At 45.5% G+C, this 18,902-nt stretch overlaps 1 protein-coding gene across 10 annotated transcripts in view; it reads right to left on the bottom strand.

The window, feature by feature from the left end:
* The window catches only part of ANKIB1 (ankyrin repeat and IBR domain containing 1), a 154,559-nt gene that overhangs the window by 56,293 nt on the left and 79,364 nt on the right, over positions 1-18,902 (bottom strand). The window lies entirely within an intron of this gene.

Raw genomic sequence — 18,902 nt, forward strand, 5'->3', positions numbered from 1 at the left:
AATGGACATTAATTTTACAGTATATATTTTGGGATAACATACAATATACATTATTTACAGCTAACACCACTGCTAGTATCTCCCTTCTATTAATGTCAACCATAAACTAAATGGAAAACTTATTCTCACTTTCATATGATAAAAGTTGACCATTCAGTTTAGATCAATTCTATTTTTTCTTTTTAAGAACCACATTTTTATTGATTCAAGTGAAGAGTTAAAAGCAAAGGAAGAAGAAAACTTGCAAAACAAATGTTCACAACAGGTATCATGAAAATATATGAAACAAGTAATTATTACAAGTAATAATTTCTTCATGTTATATCTGATTCTGCATTTGTTGCCCACCCAAAACTCTCACTGAATTCACCAAGAATTTTTTGGGCATAAACAATGCAGAACAGCCATTAAGACCCTGTTCCTGCAAGCTCTCATGCACAGTAGTCCCATCATCTTCGGTGAGACTACTCATGGGATCAGAGTTACTGATATGGAGAAGTATAAGAAGTTACTTATGGACACTTACAAAGTAAGTCATTACAGCTATCAAATGTTAGCATCTTGGGGTAGACTGACACACTGGGAGAAATTCTGGCCCTGTTGAAGTCAGTGGGAAAACTCTTGTTGACTTCAGGGTATGTCTACACTGGAATAAAAGACCCATGGCATGGCTGTGGCTGGCGTGGGTCAGCTGGCTCGGGCTGCGGGGCTAAAAATTGCTGTGTAACGTTTGGGCTGGAGCCTGGGCTCTAGTATCCTGCCCTCTCATAGGGTCCCAGAGGTTAGGTTCCAGCAAGAGCCTGAACCGTTATACAGAAATTTTACAATCCCACAAGTCAACTGACCCAGGCTAGCTTTGGGAGTTTAACTGCAGTGTAAATGTACCCAATGGGACCAGGATTTCATCCATTGCTACTAATTTTCTGTAAGAAGCTGTAGGTAGATGCAATGCCTCAACAGCAATTCAGGAAGGAATTGCGAGTTAGTGTGCCAATTCCCCATCTACTTCTCTCCTTGCTCTAGGCAGGAAATAATCTGCTACTGGCCCATAACTGTATCAGATTACTATTTTCCCACTCTGTGCTGGCTCAGCTCTGCTTGCCAGTACATTTGTGTGTGGGGAGAGAGAGAAATGTGGAGCCTGCTTTTGTCTCCTATGCACAGACTGTCAAGACAGGCCAGCCCACATAGGAAAGAAGCATGGAGATGCCTTATACGCTCTTCCTGCCCTGCACTGTGGCAGAGGACAAGTGACAATCTTGCTTTTATAATCATAATTCCCCTAACCCTAACCTCTTCTAAAAAGGGGCAGAATATCAGCATATGAAAGTTTCTACCATCCACAAAACTGGAAGTTCTGTGTGCAGCAGTTGTCACCATTTTCACTAACTTCTGATTGTATAAAACTGCATTTTCTAATGCTATGAATTGGGGGAATTGTCCCCCAGCAGTCTGAGTTTCCTATGTTATAGCTGTAAAAAGTTTGACATATTGATATCTCTTTTGAGATTGTTAAAATTATTTGGTTTTAAGGACTTACAATATGAAGGCTTTTGTCTAAGTATTACATTGAAACAATTTTACTTCCACATATGAAAGTTATTCAGTTTGACCTGAAATAGCTGAAGCTTTTGCCATCTATACAACAGTCAGTTTGAATATGTGATATTTCTTAAATACAAAATTTAAAATTATTTGAATTGAAAAAGAATTAATTTATCCTTGCTAGGATTTTTTGTAATTCTACAAATATTATTGTGACCCTTCCATGTTTTCATGTGTACAAATATTAAATTCACAGTTAAAGTTTTCTATGGTACGAATGAACTACAGTAAAACAAATGTATACAGAGAGATAAGGTAGGTGAAGTAATATCTTTTATTGGACCAATTTCAGTTGCTGAGGCCACGTCTACACGACCCATCGGATAGTGATCGATTGGGGATCGATTTATCGCGTCTAGTGTAGACACGATAAATCAATCCCCGATCGCTCTGCTGTCGACTCCGGAACTCCACCAGGGCGAGAGGTGGAAGTGGAGTAGACGGGGGAGCGGCAGCCGTTGATCCCGCGCCACAAGGACGTGAAGTAAGTGATTCTACGTTGATCTCAGCTACGCTATTCTCGTAGCTGAAGTTGCGTATCTTAGATCGATCCCCTACCCTTGTGTAGACCAAACCTGAGAGAGACAAGTTTTTTCAGATCTGCCCTAAGGAAGAGCTCTGTGTAACATCAAAAGCTGGTCTCTCTCACCAACAGAAGTTGGTCCAATAAAAATATTACCTCACCTACCTTGTCTTTCTAATATCCTGGAAGTAACACAGCTGCTGCAACAACATTGTATGCATAAATGAATATATCAGCAGTTATTAAGATTACAAACAAAGATGGTGATTTTTTAAAAAAAGTTTAAAACTACTTTATTTCAAATCTAAAAACAAACAAAACATTCAACAATGTTAGTTTGTCAAATTTCTGTGCCAAATTTCTGTGCCTATTTTTAGATTATTTTGAATCTAAAAATACCAATAGTGTAAAGAGCATCCACTTACATGGACAGATTCAGACTGAAAGACAAATTTGAACTGATATACTTTACCATATCGCTGCGATTTTAAGTCTCAAAAAAACAAAATTTTCAAACATTGTCAATTACACAAAAGTTCATTTTATTTGTTAACCATAAGTATCTGATGTTTATAAAAACCCTAAATTTTCAATTTTTCCTAAGCAAATGTTTCATAAATAAAACTCCCTAAGTTATTGTAAATAAAAATTGCATGTGTACTATAAGTAAAGAAGAAAATATAAGTAGCCCTATTCAATAGTGATATTATCAAAGTATTCATTTTGCATATCAGTAGGTCAATCACACTGAAATTTGCTTATTGATTTTTCATATAAATGAAAATGTTATGGAGACATGTTTGCATAATTTGTCCAAACTGTACAACATTTTAAAGATTTCATTGATTCCATTTCATCTGCTTAAGGTTATGATACTTGTGTAAAATTACTAGATTGCAATAACAAAAAATTGCTACTTTTATTACCAGCATAACATATTATGCCATTTTACACATTATCTTGTCTTTATAATCTTTTAAACAGGAACTTATTGAACTTGAGATATTGCTAAGAGCTATAAGAAGTCCTCAATACTGATATATGTAGTGCCTTTTTAAATTAGTAGTCGGAGCAAAGATGTCCTGCTTGCTGGATTCCACTGTTCTTTTTAGTAAATCATGAGCTGCAGCGTAGGTTATTAGCTGAACTGTACTTCTTTTACCCTGAAATCAATTATTTTAGTATGAGCTGAATTTGAAATTGGAGTGCTCTACCTTTCATCCTACAAGAATGAAGTTTAAAAAGAGATAATAATATAAAGGTTGGTGTTATGGGATTCCCTGCGGTGCAGCCTGGGACTGAGAGACCGCTGTGCTCCCTGAACTCTCTGCAGCCTGGGCTGTCTCTCACAATGCCTTGCTAGTGACCAGCAATGCCTCCAGGTGCTATTATCACTCAGCACAACCACATGTGAAGACCCCACACCCAGCTAGATTGCATGAATGCTCCCCGAGCCACTCATGAATCACACAGGGAAAGGCACCTGAGTCAAATCCCCCCCAGCTCCCAGCACTGTACCCCAGGAATATACAGTCTTGCACTGCTCAAGATGGGCAGTGCAGACTTATTAATTGGTTCACCACTTTTATCAATGAAAGTGGACATACACCAGTCTTTGCAAAACCTGAGCAGTTTTACCACACACTTCAGGCAAATTCACAGGTAAAGATAAACAGTAAAACATATCAAAAGATAGATTTTAAGTGATATTAAGTGATAGGTAAAAAGTCAGAGTTAGTTACCAAAAGAAATAAAATATAAGCATGCAGTCTAAACTCTCAACCCTATTATACTGGACAACAACTAGACTAAGCAGTTTTTCTCACCCCACTGCATATTGCAGTTTATAGTACACAGATTTCACCCCTGAAATCTGGGCCAGTCCCCTCAGTTGGAGTCTTCAGAGTGTCCTTGCAGCGTACGTGGGTGAAGACGACCGACCCAGCATGTGGCCACTGTGTCTGTTTTATATCCTCAGTCCATGTGCTCAGAAAACACAAGTCCAGGCATGCCTGGGTGCACAGCTGAGTCTCCAGACAAGGTGAGTCATTGAATTGTAGCTCCCTTGCTAGACAATGGTTGTTGATGGGTTGTTTAACACCCCGCCTGTGTGTTGGTTTATTTTCTTTGCTCTTGCCTCTGGGGAGCTAATATCTGGCTGATTTCCCAATTTACAGCATGTTTTAGTGACAATCATACAACACAATTCTCATAACTTCATATGCATTAATGATGTACATATATGGAGAGAGAAATGACTTTCAGCAGATCATAACCATTCCCCTGATACCTTCCAAGGCATGCTTTATATTTAAGATCATGATTATATGAAAATGTGGGGCTTACAGTATGCTCCCCCAAGGTATAAAATGTCACAGTTCTAGGGCCAAAAAACCCCAAAACCCCTACTAATTTTTTCTTCTCTAGTTGCTTTTCATGTAATAATTTGTTTTTCATCCCTCTCCCATAAATCTTCTGTGCTCTATTAGTGGGGGAAAAAACAAAATCCCAATCCCAGCTCTCACAAACAAGCTGTACTAACAAATCCATACTTTTGTGTGACAGACAAAATCAAAGTTTGTCAAGTAAATAGATTTCAACATCAAGTTTCTAAAAAGGTGAGTAAAATGCATCATTTTTAAATATAAGAAAAATACCTTAGCTTATGTTCTTTGAATTAAGAAAGTTAAAATTAAGACAGACAGTCTTATTATTATTTTGTCTCTTTTAAAAAAATTAATGGGAAAATATTTAGAGTCTGGCAATGCTAATTTATGCAGAGTGGCTTCTGGTTTATATCTTAATTTTTGTAATAAAATTTAAAGCTGAACATATTCATCAGTTATTCAGTTATGTTACATAATCACACCAATTGTATGTCCTTATTTTTATGCCAAACACATTATTAAGTTTTAATTATGCTTGGCTGAATAATTTCTAATTTATAATGAATAAGCTAACGGCAAAAGAGCCTGCTTTCTCATGACTTGCAAATTATGTCTGTACTTCTCTTTAGGTAATGTTCAACTGCATTAAGTTACAGCTACACCATGAAGGCAACAACAAGAGAATGACCTTGCAACTCAGACTGATTCCTTCTCAAATCTCAATTACTGCTCTCTAGATGGCGGCAGACATGTCTGCACAGTTTACATCAACTTCATTGCTTTGACACTCAGACTTCCGGCATGGTGTGTAATACATAGTACTGCCAACATTTTGTTCTACAGAATGTTTGTATAGGTTACAAGTATCAGGGGGTAGCCGTGTTAGTCTGTATCCACAAAAACAACAAGGAGTCCGGTGGCACCTTAAAGACTAACAGATATATTTGAGCATAAGCTTGCGTGGGTGAAAATCTCACTTCTTCAGATGCATGGAGTGAAAGTTACTGATGCAGATATAAATATACTGACACATGAAGAAAAGGGAGTTACCTCACAAGTGGAGAGCCAGTGTTGACAGGGCCAATTCGATCAGGGTGGATGTAATCCACTCCCAACAATAGATGAGGAGGTGTCAATTCCAGGAGAGGCAAAGCTGCTTCTGTAATGAGCCAGCCACTCCCAGTCCCTATTCAAGCCCAAAATTAATGGTGTTAAATTTGCAAATGAATTTTAGTTCTGTTTCTCTTTGAAGACAGTTTTTACCCATGAAAGCTTATGCTCAAATAAATCTGTTAGTCTTGAAGGTGCTACCGGACTCCTTGTTGTTTGAATAGGTTACAGAATTTGCCAGCTGTGAATCTTCAGTCTTAACTGAGTACTCTTAAAATTCAAAATATTGTTCCACTTATATATTAATATCATATAAGAAACAAAGCAAATTAACTAAATTTAAAAAAAATATTATGCAATATCAGTGACCCGTATGTGATTAGGTTATCATTTAAACACAATGATAAAAGTTAGTGTACCTTTAATAGAAAATTATACCAGAGACTATCAACTTGAAATCTAGTCAAAACTAAAAATAACAAAAAAAGTTTCAGGTACCACACACCCACTTGTCAGACATTCTGCCAATTTCTGTTGTTTTAAAATCACACTTCCCTATTTTAAATTTTTCAGTTGCTATGCAAGAAACTCACAAAAAAATAACTAAAGACAATTCTAGCAAGGGGATTAACATGCATAACTTTATATTCATTGGTACTACTCGTGCTTAAAGGGACTACTCACATCCATACAGTGAGCACATACTTATGTGCTTTACTGGGTCAGTAAAGTACTTTAAAGAACTACTATTTATTTCCAGCAACAAAAGGGTTCTACTCCCATTACTTTCTGATCCCAAAAGAGAATGGAGGTCTCAGACTAATTTTAGATTTCAGAACTCTAAGTAGATACATCAGAAAGTTTCAGTTCAGAATACTATCCTCTGGCTTTGATCATTCCCTCGTCTACTCTGGATTGGTTTGGTGCTCTCAGTCTCACTGGGTCACATCCATGTTAAACTTATTATAATGAACACAACAGAAAGAAGCGGATCTGTTTTTACACATTCACTACACACACACACAACATATTTAGCAGCAAACCACTATGGTTTGACTAAATAAATATAGGAATGGACTTTTATGAAGGTCAGAACTTCAATATGGGATCAACTGTCTAAGTCAGGGGTCGGCAACCTTTTAGAAGTGGTGTGCCGAGTCTTCATTTATTCACTTTAATTTAAGGTTTCGCATGCCAATAATACATTTTAACATTTTTTAGAAGGTCTCTCGCTATAAGTCTATATATTATATAACTAAACTATTGTCATATGTAAACAAGGTTTTCAAAATGTTTAAGAAGCTTCATTTAAAATTAAATTAAAATGCTGATCTTATGCCGCCAGCCCGCTCAGCCCATTGCCAGCCTGGGGTTCTGTTCACCTAGGCCGGCAGTGGGCTGAGCGGGGCCTGCGACTGGGACCCCGGCTGGCAAGGGGCAGGCAGCCAGAGCCCCAGACGGGCAGTGGGCTGAGCGGGGCCGGCGGCTGGGACCCCAGACTGGCAGTGGGCTGAGCAGCTCAGCGTACCGCCGCTCAGCCTGCTGTCGGTCTGGGGTTCCATCCACTGGCTCCTGTCAGCCAGGGTCCCAGCTGCTGGCCACGCTCAGCCTGCTGCTGGTCTGCAGTCCCGGCCCTATCAACATAGAGTAGGTGCCTACCTTCTACCTGGTTCTAGCCATTCTCTTCCTCTCTCTCTGCACTGAGATGAGGGTGGGAGTGTGCTGAAAATAGGGCTGGGGGTGAAGGAGCAGGCTGGGGGTTGGGGTGCAGGATCTGGCCAGGAGCTAGAATGAGGGAGAGGGCTCAGGGTTGGGGTAGGAGGTTTGGGTGTGGAGCGCTTACCTGGGCAGCTTCCATTTGGTGTGAGGGGTGCAGGAGCTCCTGTTTGGTGCTCAGGGTGGGACTGGGGGATGCAAGAGTCGGGGGGGGGCTGGGTATGTGTGGGGGGGTGCAGGAGTCAGGGCAGGGGTCAGGGCACGAGGCTGGGTGTGTGTAAGGAGGGTTCAGGTGTCAGGGCAGAGGGCTGGGGGTGTGTGAGCGGGTGCAGAGGTCAGGGCAGAGGGCTGGGGGTGTGGGCTGGGGTAGTGGGGGTGCTCCCAGCCCCCTGCCCTGAACGGCTCATGGCAGGGGGCTGGAGGGGATATGCCCTGATTCCACCCCCTTCCCCAACGTCCCTGAAGCAGAGAGAGGTGCTGCGGCTCTGCTTTTACCTCTTCCCCGCTTTTATCGTAGCAAGGGCCGTCAGCTGATTGGCTGCAGGGAGGGAGAGAAGGAGGGGCAGGAACCCCACACGCTGAGGGAAGAGGCGGGGGGGAGGGGAAGCTTGCCTGCCCTGCAAGGAGAGAGCTGTGGGTGGGGGGTGGAAAAGGGCGGGTTGGGCCGAGCAGGCTTTTTAGTGTCACACTGCTGTCTGCCCGGGTCCGGCAGACAGCAGCATGCCATTAAAAATTGGCTCGCGTGCCGTGTTTGGCACGTGTGCCATAGGTTGCCGACCCCTGGTCTAAGTAGTTCCACTTTTAGGCCTCAATTTTGAAACAATAAAACCTTGTTTCTCCAAACAGCTTTAACTCAAAACTTTTAGATTATGATCCCCAGTTTCAATCACTTTCCTTTTAATTCCCCTGATTGTCTGAACGTTTTTGATATATTGCAGACAGTCTGAATAAACGGGGATATAAAACAATCTTTATGAATGCAGTTAAAATGGAAATGCTACTTCAAAAAGAAGCTGGTTTTATTTTCTACCACAATGTTCAGCGCTAATCTACATTTTGGACAAAAATTTCAATTGATAAATAGATTAGCTGAGTGGTAGAGTTATGTCACAACAAAATACTGTAATAAAATTTTCTTCTTCTAAGTGTCCTCTGCATATTCCCACTCTTGGGATGCGCAGAGGAGGAGCAGCCAGGACAATGGAAATTCTGGTAGCAGTGTGTGTTAAGGTGCTCACACAACTCCCTCCCTGCCCCCAGCATATGAACGTGTTCTGAGGACATAGCTTTGAAGAAGTGGTATGGCACCCTTTCTTTGGCACAGGCTATACTTTTTTGAAGACCACCAGGAGGAATGTCCACAGGAAGATTTCCAATATGTCATGGAACTGGAAAGTGGCTCATCGCGAGAGGACAACGTGGGAGTAGTTACAGCATCGTCTTCTTTGGCAAAGGCAATCTAATTTCATGAACTAGTTGATAGGATAGTATAAACTTTAAAATTAACATCAGTAGCTTTCAACGAAGCTATGCATCCAGTCCGACATTTTGGGGTCTACTGCAAAAAGCAGGGGTTTTGTTGCCTATGTTAGAAGGGATTTGGCAACCAGAAAAATTCCTGTGGTCCAATCCATCATTGTGCCAACCAATTTCAAAAAAGGTTGACAAGGTATACCAGCTCCCTTTTGAAAGATTCTCTTGTTTTCATGTAAGCCCTCAGCCAAACTCTGATTATAGCAGAACAAGGTGAAGTCTTCAACCTTCTACCCCTTATGCTATAGAAGGGAAAAAATTGGGACTCTGGGTAGAAAAATGTTTTCTTCAGCTTCTTTAAAACACAGATGTGGCAAATTATCAAGAGGTGATGGCCAGGTATTAGTTTCAACTGTGAGATAAGAGTGAGTCTTTACTAAAAATCTCCCAGAGGATTACAGGAAGTTGACATCAGCTCTCAACAAACAGGGACAAAACCGGGCTAAGCATGCCCTCAGGGCATCGATTGACGTCCCTGATACCATCTCAAAATCTGTTGCATCTGCAATAGCTCTATGTAGGCATGCATGGCTACAATCATTTCTTTCTGTGGAAAGAACATCTAAAATAGATCTATCCTTTAAAGGGGATGGACTATTTAATGCAAAAACTGATGAGGTACTGGAAAAGATGAAGGAGACGTGTTTCACAGCAACCATCTCCCTATCCACAGAGAACACCTATGCCTATGTTCAGGCATCACAGGCAATATCACACACCATTTTCTTATTTGTCTTACTATAGGAAGAGCTCTATGAAAGCTCAAAAACGTGTCTCTCTCACAAATAAAAATTGGTCCAATAAAAGATATTACCTCACCCACCTTGTCTCTCTGTAATGAGAAGAGGCAATCAGACTATCAACAGCAACACCAACAGCAAGCATTCTCTCATACACAAGAGACAAAGGAAAGCAGAGGATGAGGTCAAAGAATTTCTCAGACAAATCCTCCTTGCCTAATGTCAGACTTCACATTTGACAGGTTTATCAAAAGCTCTCAACCAATTTCAGAAAATCCTATCCTGTCTGTCCCAGTTTTACAAAACATAAAATATTGCCTCACACACTTTGCCCCTCTAGTATGCTGGGACCAACATGGCTACAACAACACTGCATACAATCACCACCTCAGACAGATGTGTTTTACACACAATAAAGGAAGATTATACTTTCCAACTCAAATCCTTTCCTTTCATGTAACCCCCCGTCCCTGTCGTTTCAGGGACACTTCCCATGGCAGATTAATGGAAGTACAAGCTCTACTGCATGCAGGGGCTATTAAAGAAGTACTATTTATTTTCAACAACAAAGGGTTCTACTCCCATTACTTTCTGATCCCAAAAAAGAATGGAGGTCTCAGACTAATTTTAGATCTCAGAACTCTAAACAGATACATCAGAAAGTTTCAGTTCAGAACACTATCCTCTGGCTTTGACCATTCCCTCTGTCTACTCTGGATTGGTTTGGTGCTTTCAGTCTCACAGATGTTTACATATCCACATAAAACCATCTCACTGCAATAGCTATGTTTTGTCTTTGATTCAGACAAATTTCCAGGACAGAGTTTTAGCCTTTGGCCTCTTCACTGCACCCAGAGTTTTTACCAAATGCCTGGCTTCAGTAGCAGCACATGAGAAGGCAGAGAGTTTTCGTCTTCCCTTACTTAGATAATCGGATGCTGAAGGCTCCATCCAAAAAAGAATTACAGAGAGCCAATCAGATGACCTGTTCTTTATTTTGAGCATTAGGATTTTTCATAAACAAAGAGAAGTCCCTTCTGATTCCATCACACAGGATTCCCTTCATTGGAGTGATCTATGACTCCTTAGAAAAAAGAGCTTTTGGAGGAGGTTTTTGAAAATCACCACCACTATATAAATACAGTTTCTGCAGCCCTCTCAAAGGGTAATGTATTTTCTGGCATTATTAGGCCTCATGGAATCCACAGCATATGTGACTCCATATGCCAAGTTAAGAAGAGGCCACTTCAACACCGGCTGTTACAGAACTTAATGCCGTTTAGGGACTGTATATGGAAAAATACCAGTGCGAGAAAAATTCATCTCTCTCTAATACGGTGGTTGAACGCAGAGAATATCCTCAAAGGAGTATTGTTCAACCCACCTACTCCTATGTCAACAGTAACCACAGATGTGTCCAAGATGGTCACAGTGGGGTGCTCCCCAACCTTTTTCAAACAAGGTCTTTGGAATGACACAAAATCCGTATTAAACAAACTTGCTAAAACTGAGGGCAATCCATCAGGCTCTCAACGCATTTCTTCTACAGATACAGGATGCAGTAATCCAGGTGGTCACAGACATGTCTGCAGTATATGATTTGAACAAACAAGACAGAACTCGATTTTCTCAGCTATGCCACGAGGTGATAAAGCTTTGGGACTGGTGTATACAATATTTAATCAATTGCCTTTCATGACATGGGAGAAACAACAAGGATACAGATCATCTGAGTAGAGATTCCTCACAGATGCACAAGTGGTTTCTAAAGGACTCATGATTCAGAACATTTTCTGTCTTTTGAGGTTTCTGCACATAGATCTGTTCACCACTAGATTCAATATGAAATGTCCCCATTTTTATCAAGAGCACGCTCAGACAATCTATCAGTGACAGATGCATTCATCCTAGATTGAGGAATGGGTCTGATGTATGCATTTATCCCATTCCCTCTAATTCTCAAAGTTCTGAAGAAAATAAAACAAGATTCAACCAGCGTGATTTTAGTTGTTCCAGCATGGCCAAGGAAACAATGGTACACCGAGTTGCTCCATCTATCCAACGTCAAATACAAGACACTCCTGTTTTCCACAGACTTACTTTCCCAACAGGAGGGAAGGGTATTCCATCCAGATCTTCAGTTTTTACAGCTATTGGCTTGGACAACAGGACTTTGACAGATTTAGAAAGACCTTGCTCCTCAAAGGAGCAGATGATTTCTGAGCATTAATAAGAACTATCTACCAGAAAAAGTTACAATTTTAAATGGAAAAAGATTTGTTATCTGGCCAATCTGGTAGAAACGTTGACCAGTTACTGTTTCTATACAACTCATTTTAGAATATATGTTGCACTTATAACCAATGGGGTGGTCTCTCTCCTCCATTAAAGTCCATTTAGCAGCAATAGCACCATTGCATACTGACAATACTGGAAAAATCTATTTTCTTGCACAAGCTGGTGAAAAACCTTTTTAAAAGGTTTACTGAATTTCTCTCTCAGTACAGGACCTGCTCCCTCCATAGAATTTGAATTTCGTTCTATTACGTCTTAGGTCTTCCCCTTTTGAAACCGTAGCAAGTTGCTCCTTCATTTATCTCTGAAAACAGGCTTTATAATAGCAATCACTTCTGCTTGACGAGTTAGTGAGTAACATGCATTGACAGAGGAACCTCCCCCACACCACTTTTTATAAAGATAACGTGGTTCTTAGACCGTACCCAAAATTCCTTCCTACAATGATTTCATAGTTTCATGTAAATCAGAGTATTAATTTACCTGTATTTTCCTCAACTTCCACACAAGTAAAGGGGAAAAGACAGTTACCTTTTCCGTAACTGGTGTTCTTCGAGATGTGTTGCTCATGTCCATTCCACAATAGGTGTGTGTGTTCTCCACGTGCACCGGAAGTTTTTCCCTTAGCAGTACCCGTAGGGGAGCACCCCAGCAACCCCTGGAGCGGCGCTGCTATGGCATGGTATAAGGGGTGCTGTGTGCTCCCCCCAGCCTCAGTTCCTTCTTGCCAGACAACTCCGACAGTGGGGAAGGAGAGCAGGATGTGGAAAGGACATGAGCAACATATCTCGAAGAACACCAGTTATGGAAAAGGTACCTGTCTTTTCTTCTTCAAGTGATTGTCTATGTGCATTCCACAACAGGTGATTCCAAGCTATATCTGTTGAAGGTGGGTAGGAGTTCACAGAAACTCGGGACGGAGCACTGCCCTGCCGAACCCGATGTCCTTACTAGTCTGGGAGATCACATAGTGTGAGATGAACGTGTGGCCCGAAGACCACGTGGCAGCTCTACAAACGTCCTGAATAGGGTCGTGAGCCAGAAAGGCGGCCGACGAGGCTTGCACCCTTGTTGAGTGCACTCTCACAATTGGTGGTGGGGGAACTCCCGCCATGTCATAACAAGTATGGATACAGGAAGTGATCCAGTTGGAGAGCTGCTGAGTGGAGATCGGCCTTTCATGCGTTCGGCTGTGGCAATGAACAGCTGCAAAGACTTCCTGAATGGTTTTGTCCATTCCAGGTAAAATGCCAGGGCCCATCTCACATCTAGCATGGGGAGGCGGCGCTCCTCATTAGACCTGTGGGGCTTGGGACAGAGCACTGGCAGGAAAATGTCCTGGCCCCTATGACAGGTGGAGACCACCTTAGGGAGGAAACGAAGGTGTGGGTGGAGCTGGACCGTATCCTTATGAAATACCATATACGGGGGTTCAACGGTCAGGGCCAGGAGCTCCAAGACCCTCCTAACAGACGTGATCACTACAAGAAAGGCTACTTTCCATGAGAGGTGGGACCAGAAGCATGTAGCAAGCGGCTCAAATGGAGGTCCTGTTAGCCTGGCCAGAACCAAGTTCAGGTCCCACTGCGGGACCGGGGGTCTAACATAATGAAAGAGGCGATCCAAGCTCTTAAGGAACCTACTGGTCATGTCATGAGAAAATACTGTGTGGCCTTGTACTGGCGGGTGGAAGGCCGATATGGCTGCCAGATGCACTTTAATGGACGAGGGGCTAGGCCTTGGGCTCTGAGACGAAGGAGGCAATCCAGTATAAACTGGTTCAGGGCAGCCCCTGGCGAGACACCCCGATCAGCGGCCCACTGGGAGAACCGAGACCATTTTGCCAGGTAGGCCTGATGCGTGGAGGGACTCCTGCTCTCCAGGAGGACATGCTGGATGCCCTCCGAGCAGGTCCTTTCCTCCTGGCCTAACCATTAAGCAATCACGCTGTGAGGTGGAGGGCTGCTAGGTTGTGGTGGAGGAGGCAACGCTGGTACTGAGAGAGAAGGTCCGGGTGGGTTGGCAGCGGCCACGGGGGCGCAACTGACAGGCTCGTGAGAGTCCCATACCAGTGCTGCCTGGGCCACGCCGGGGCGATCAGAAGGACGCGAGCCCTGTCTGTCTTGATCTTTTCCAGGTCTTTGCCGATCAGCATATAAAAGAAAAGGCATATAAAAGCTGACCCGATCAGGACAGAAGAAAGGAGTCAGAAATCGCACCCTTGCCCCAGGCATCCCCTGGAGCAAAACTGAGGGCACTGACGGTTCTGTCTGATTGTGACAGAACGACAGAACGAGTGCCCCACGTTCAGAAAAACCTGTGTGCCACCTCCAGGCGCAGCGACCATTTGTGTTGGGAGGAGAAATCCCGGCTCAGCCGATCTGCCCGAGAGTTCCGGAAGCCTGGTAAGTGGTGGGCTTCCAAGTTGATATAGTGGGCTATACAGAAGTCCCACAGCCTGAGGGCTTCCTGGCAGAGAAGCGGGCCCCACCTTGCCTGTTGATGTAGAACATCGAGGCCGTGTTGTCCGTGAGAACCCCGACTACCCTGCCTGCAAGGCATGAGTGAAAGGCCACGCAGGCCAGACAGACCGCCCTTAGCTCTTTGATGTTTATGTGCAGGGCTAGTTCCTGCACGGACCACAGACCTTGGGTCTGGAGGTCTCCCACATGGGCTCCCCACCCCAAGTCCGACACATCAGACACCAACTCTACAGTTGGGGGTGGCTCCTGAACGTGACTCCTCGGAGCATGTTCCCCAGGGTGGACCACCAACTGAGGGAGGCTAGCACAGTTTTGGGCACAGTGAGGACTTTGTCCAGTCTGTCTCTGGACTGGGAGAATGTCGAGGCCAACCAGAGCTGAAGAGGCCGCATCCTGAGTCTGGTGTGACGAACCATGTACGTGCACCCTGATATATGACCCAGTAGTTGGAGGCATCACCTGGCGGTTGTCACAGGAAACCTCGTGATCACCTCTAGAAGGTCCCTCAAGGTGTCAAACCTATCCAGCAGGAGGGAGGCTCTGGCCGACGTCGCATCTGGAACCATGCCAATGAACTCTATTTGTTGCATCGGTACCAACGTGGATTTGGTGCTGTTTACCAGCAGTCCCAGTGTGGTGCATGTGTTATGTGGTCCTGTACCTGTGATCTGGAGCTGCCTTTGACCTGCCAGTCATCGAGGTAGGTAAAGATCTGGACCCCACTGACGCCTGAGGTAGGCCACTACCACAGACATACACTTTGTGAAGACTCTGCGTGCCGTTGAGAGGCCAAACGGGAAGACGGTAAACTGGTAGTGTTCCTGTCCTACTGTGAAGTGGAGGAAAAGCCTGTGGCCCTTGAATATGTGAATGTGGAGTATGCATCCTGGAGACTGAGGGCTGCATACCAGTCTCAGGGATTCAGGAAGGGGATGATGGAGGCCGGAGAGACCATGCAGAACTTGAGTTTTACCATGTACTGATTCAGGCCTCGCAGGTCCAAGATGGGCCTGAGTCCCCCTCTTGCCTTCAGGATAAGGAAATAATGGGAGTAGTACTCCTTGTATCTAAACTTTGCAGGCACCAACTCCATCGCTCCTAAGTGAAGGAGCCGCCTCACCTCTTCCTTGAGTAAGTTCTCGTGAAAGGGGTCCCTGAAGAGGGACGGGGAGGGAGGGTGGGTGGATGGGGTAGAGAGAAACTGGAGGGTATAGCCCCAGGAGATGGTGCTGAGGACCCATTGGTCTGAGGTCAGTAGTGTACCGCTACTGGTACTATGTAGACGGTTGGAGAAGGGTAGGTCAGGTGGATCTCTGGTACAGACTGGTAAGTCGTCCCCAGGCATCCCAACAAAACTGGCACTTACCCGCCTGCTTGCCCTTGGAGGGGCCAGGCTGGGGGCGCAAGCCGAGACTGCTACTGTGAGCGTTTCTTATAGTCCCTTGATTTTTTATAAGGGGGCTTGCATCTGGAGTGGGTGGCCTGGCTGCGGGTCCGCTGCAGTTCGAACTTGGTCTTGGCCGGGACCAGGACATAGAGACCAAGGGTCTTTAATGTCATGCGTGAGTCCTTGAGACCGTGTAACTTCATGTCTGTTTGTTCCGCAAACAGGGGCTTGCCATCGAAGGGGAGGTCCTGCAAAGAGCTCTGTGCCTCGCTGGAGAACCCGGACAGCAGGAGCCACTAGGCCCTTCTCATGGACACCGTAGAGGCCATAGTTCTTGCAGCCATGTCCGCAGGGTCCGAGGCTGCCTGAAGGGCTCTGGCAGTAGTGTGCCTTCCTCTACCAGGGCCTTATACTCCTTCCTATCATGCTCCTGGAGGGAGTCCACAAACTTTGGCATTGAGCCCCACAGGTTAAAGTCATATCTGCCCAGCAGGACTTGGTGGTTCTGGTGGTTTGCCACCCTCAGTTGGGAGCTCGAGGAAGAATAAAGCTTTCTACCAAACAAGTCTAGCCTCCTCGAGTCCTTATTCTTAGGGGTAGGAATGGGTTGGCCCTGACACTCCTTATGGTTGACCGCCTCAACCACTAGGGAGTTGGGGTGGGGTGGGTATATACATATTCATGCCCCTTGGCAGGCACGAAATACTTTCGTTCTGCCCTCTTGGGAGATGGGGGGCAAGGAAGCTGGGGTCTGCCACAGGACATTTGAGATCTTTGCCACCCTTTCGTGGAGAGGGAGAGCCACCCTGTCTGGCACTGTAGCTGAGAGGACATTGAAGAGGGAGTCCGAAGGCTCCTCCACCTCCTCAGCCTGTAGATTGAGGCTTGAAGCCACCCTTTTCAACAGCTCTTGGTGGGCTTGTGTGTCCTCCTGGGGATTGCCTCACCGTGATTGCTTCATCAGGGGAGGATGAGGATGTGGGCATGGTACTCTGCGTCCCCACCGTGCCACAGATCCCAAAGCTTGGTTCTCTTCTGAGCGCAGGGCTGGGGAAGAGTGCTCTGCTGACCCCTTCCTGGGGGCTAAGAGAGGGAGGCTGATGACTTTTCTGAGGCTCTGGCCACCAAGCAAGCCACCACCGGGGGCTGCGTCGGGACCCCTGGGGCCCATTGGTACCAGGACGCTGGCCAGGGAGGCCGGTGCCACTGCACCTGCTGTGGCACCATCGGAGCAGGCTGCCCCACCGGACTCACCTGTTCACTGACTGTCGACTCCGAAGGAGGCCGGGATGACATACGATCGACCGCTATCCTGGGATGGGGACGAATAAAGGCGCTGCGAGCAGTGCGGGACTTGAGACCGTGATTCTGGTGTGGAGGAGCAGGAGTATGGTCTGTAACAGCTGCTCCGTGAATGGCTCCGTCGGGCAGTTCCGTGACTGCCAGTTGCCGGTGATCTACGCCTGTGGCTGTGGGAGCAGTGCCGTGTCAGGGACCTCGACTGGGACAAAGAGCATGAGCAGCTTCTACGTTGGTACCGCAAGGGGCTATGATGGCTTCTCAGAGTAGGTGACCTCCGGTGCCGTCTCTCTCAGTCCCGGCAGAGCCAGCTCTGACTGCTAGGACTGCGTTCCCTCGAAGTGGAGCAGTACCTGGATCCCCTGCTGCTTGGCACCCAGCCAGACAACCTGGTGGAGGTCGATGGGGACCGGTGCAGGCTGCCAGCGGGACAGTCACTGAGTGGAGAACTATGTCGGAAACCTTCCCTTGACCGTGAACTGAACTGTCCAGGCGGCGACTGTGGCAATCCGAGCACTGGCTTGTCTCTGGACCAGGGAGCCACTGGGGTTGGTGCAACAGGTACCAGTAGAGACATTACGTCTCGAGCCCCCTGCAGGGCCTCCGGCATGGAGGGCACCCGTATGTGGCCACTGGCGTCCAGGGAGGTTGTCCCGGAGTGGGCTGGGCTACTCCGCTCAACTTGAGTCGGAGGCCGTGAGGTTGATGAGGATTGAGAGCTGCCCAACGCGGGTCTAGTCTCGCCCCCAACCTTGCCCCAGAGCCTTGACAGAGAAGATCTCTTCTTTGTCTTCTTAGAGTGTCCCGTGGATGGCGAGCGGTGCTGGTTGGTTGAAGACACCACTGGGTCACCGCGCACCGATGCCATGGTGCTCGGTGCCGACTCGGAGCAGCGCAGCGGTGTCGGGGTCAGGGCTGATTCCATCAAGATGGCTTGGAGCTGTATGTCCCGCTCCTTTGTGGTCCCAGGCTTAAAAGATCTGCAAATTTTGCAGCGGTCGCTGAGGTAGGTTTCCCCCCAGACAGCATAAACAGTCAGTGTGCGAAACACTTACTGGCATAGGCCATTTACAAGTGTCGCATGATTTAAAGCGCGGAACATGCCCCAACTCGGGCACGCTTTTCTATTCTAACTATACTCTTTTTCTTTTTTTTTCTTTTTTAAAACTACAGGTACTAACTAACTACGAATTAAACAACAATCCCACAGGGAAAGCTACAGCAGAAAGCTGGAGCACAGCAGTTCCGAAGCACCTTCACTAACGGCAAGAAGGAACTGAGAGTTGGGGGAGCGTGCAGTGCCCCTTACGCTGTGCCATAGCGGTGCCACTCCAAGGGTCACTAGGGGCGCTCCCCTATAGGAAAAACTTCCGGCACCGGTGCACGTGGCGAGCACGCATACCTATTGTGGAATGCACATGAGCAATCACTTGAAGAAGAATCTGGTTACATCCTTTAGATGCAAAGAGAACATTCTTGTATTACCTGGACAGAACTAAGAATATAAGGACTTCTCTTAAGCTGTTTATTTTGTATATCGACACCTCTAAGGGTCAGGCCATTTCAGCGCAATGTCTCTCAGACGGATCTGACCATGTATTGGGGAATATTATAGAAAAGCTTCACTCTCTTCTCCTATTCCTTTTAGAGCCCATTCTCCTAGAGTGGTTGCTATATCCCTCTTGCTGGGCTGCTACATGAAGTCCAATTCACACCTTTACAAGACATTATGCATAGTATCTGCCATCCAAGTCGGAAGCACAGCCTGGCAGAGCGGTGCTTCAGCCATTGTTTAATTAGGTCTCTACTCCCTCCTTCCACTGT

The sequence above is a fragment of the Lepidochelys kempii genome, chromosome 2, assembly GCF_965140285.1.
Source record: "Lepidochelys kempii isolate rLepKem1 chromosome 2, rLepKem1.hap1, whole genome shotgun sequence".
NCBI lineage: Eukaryota > Metazoa > Chordata > Testudines > Cheloniidae > Lepidochelys > Lepidochelys kempii.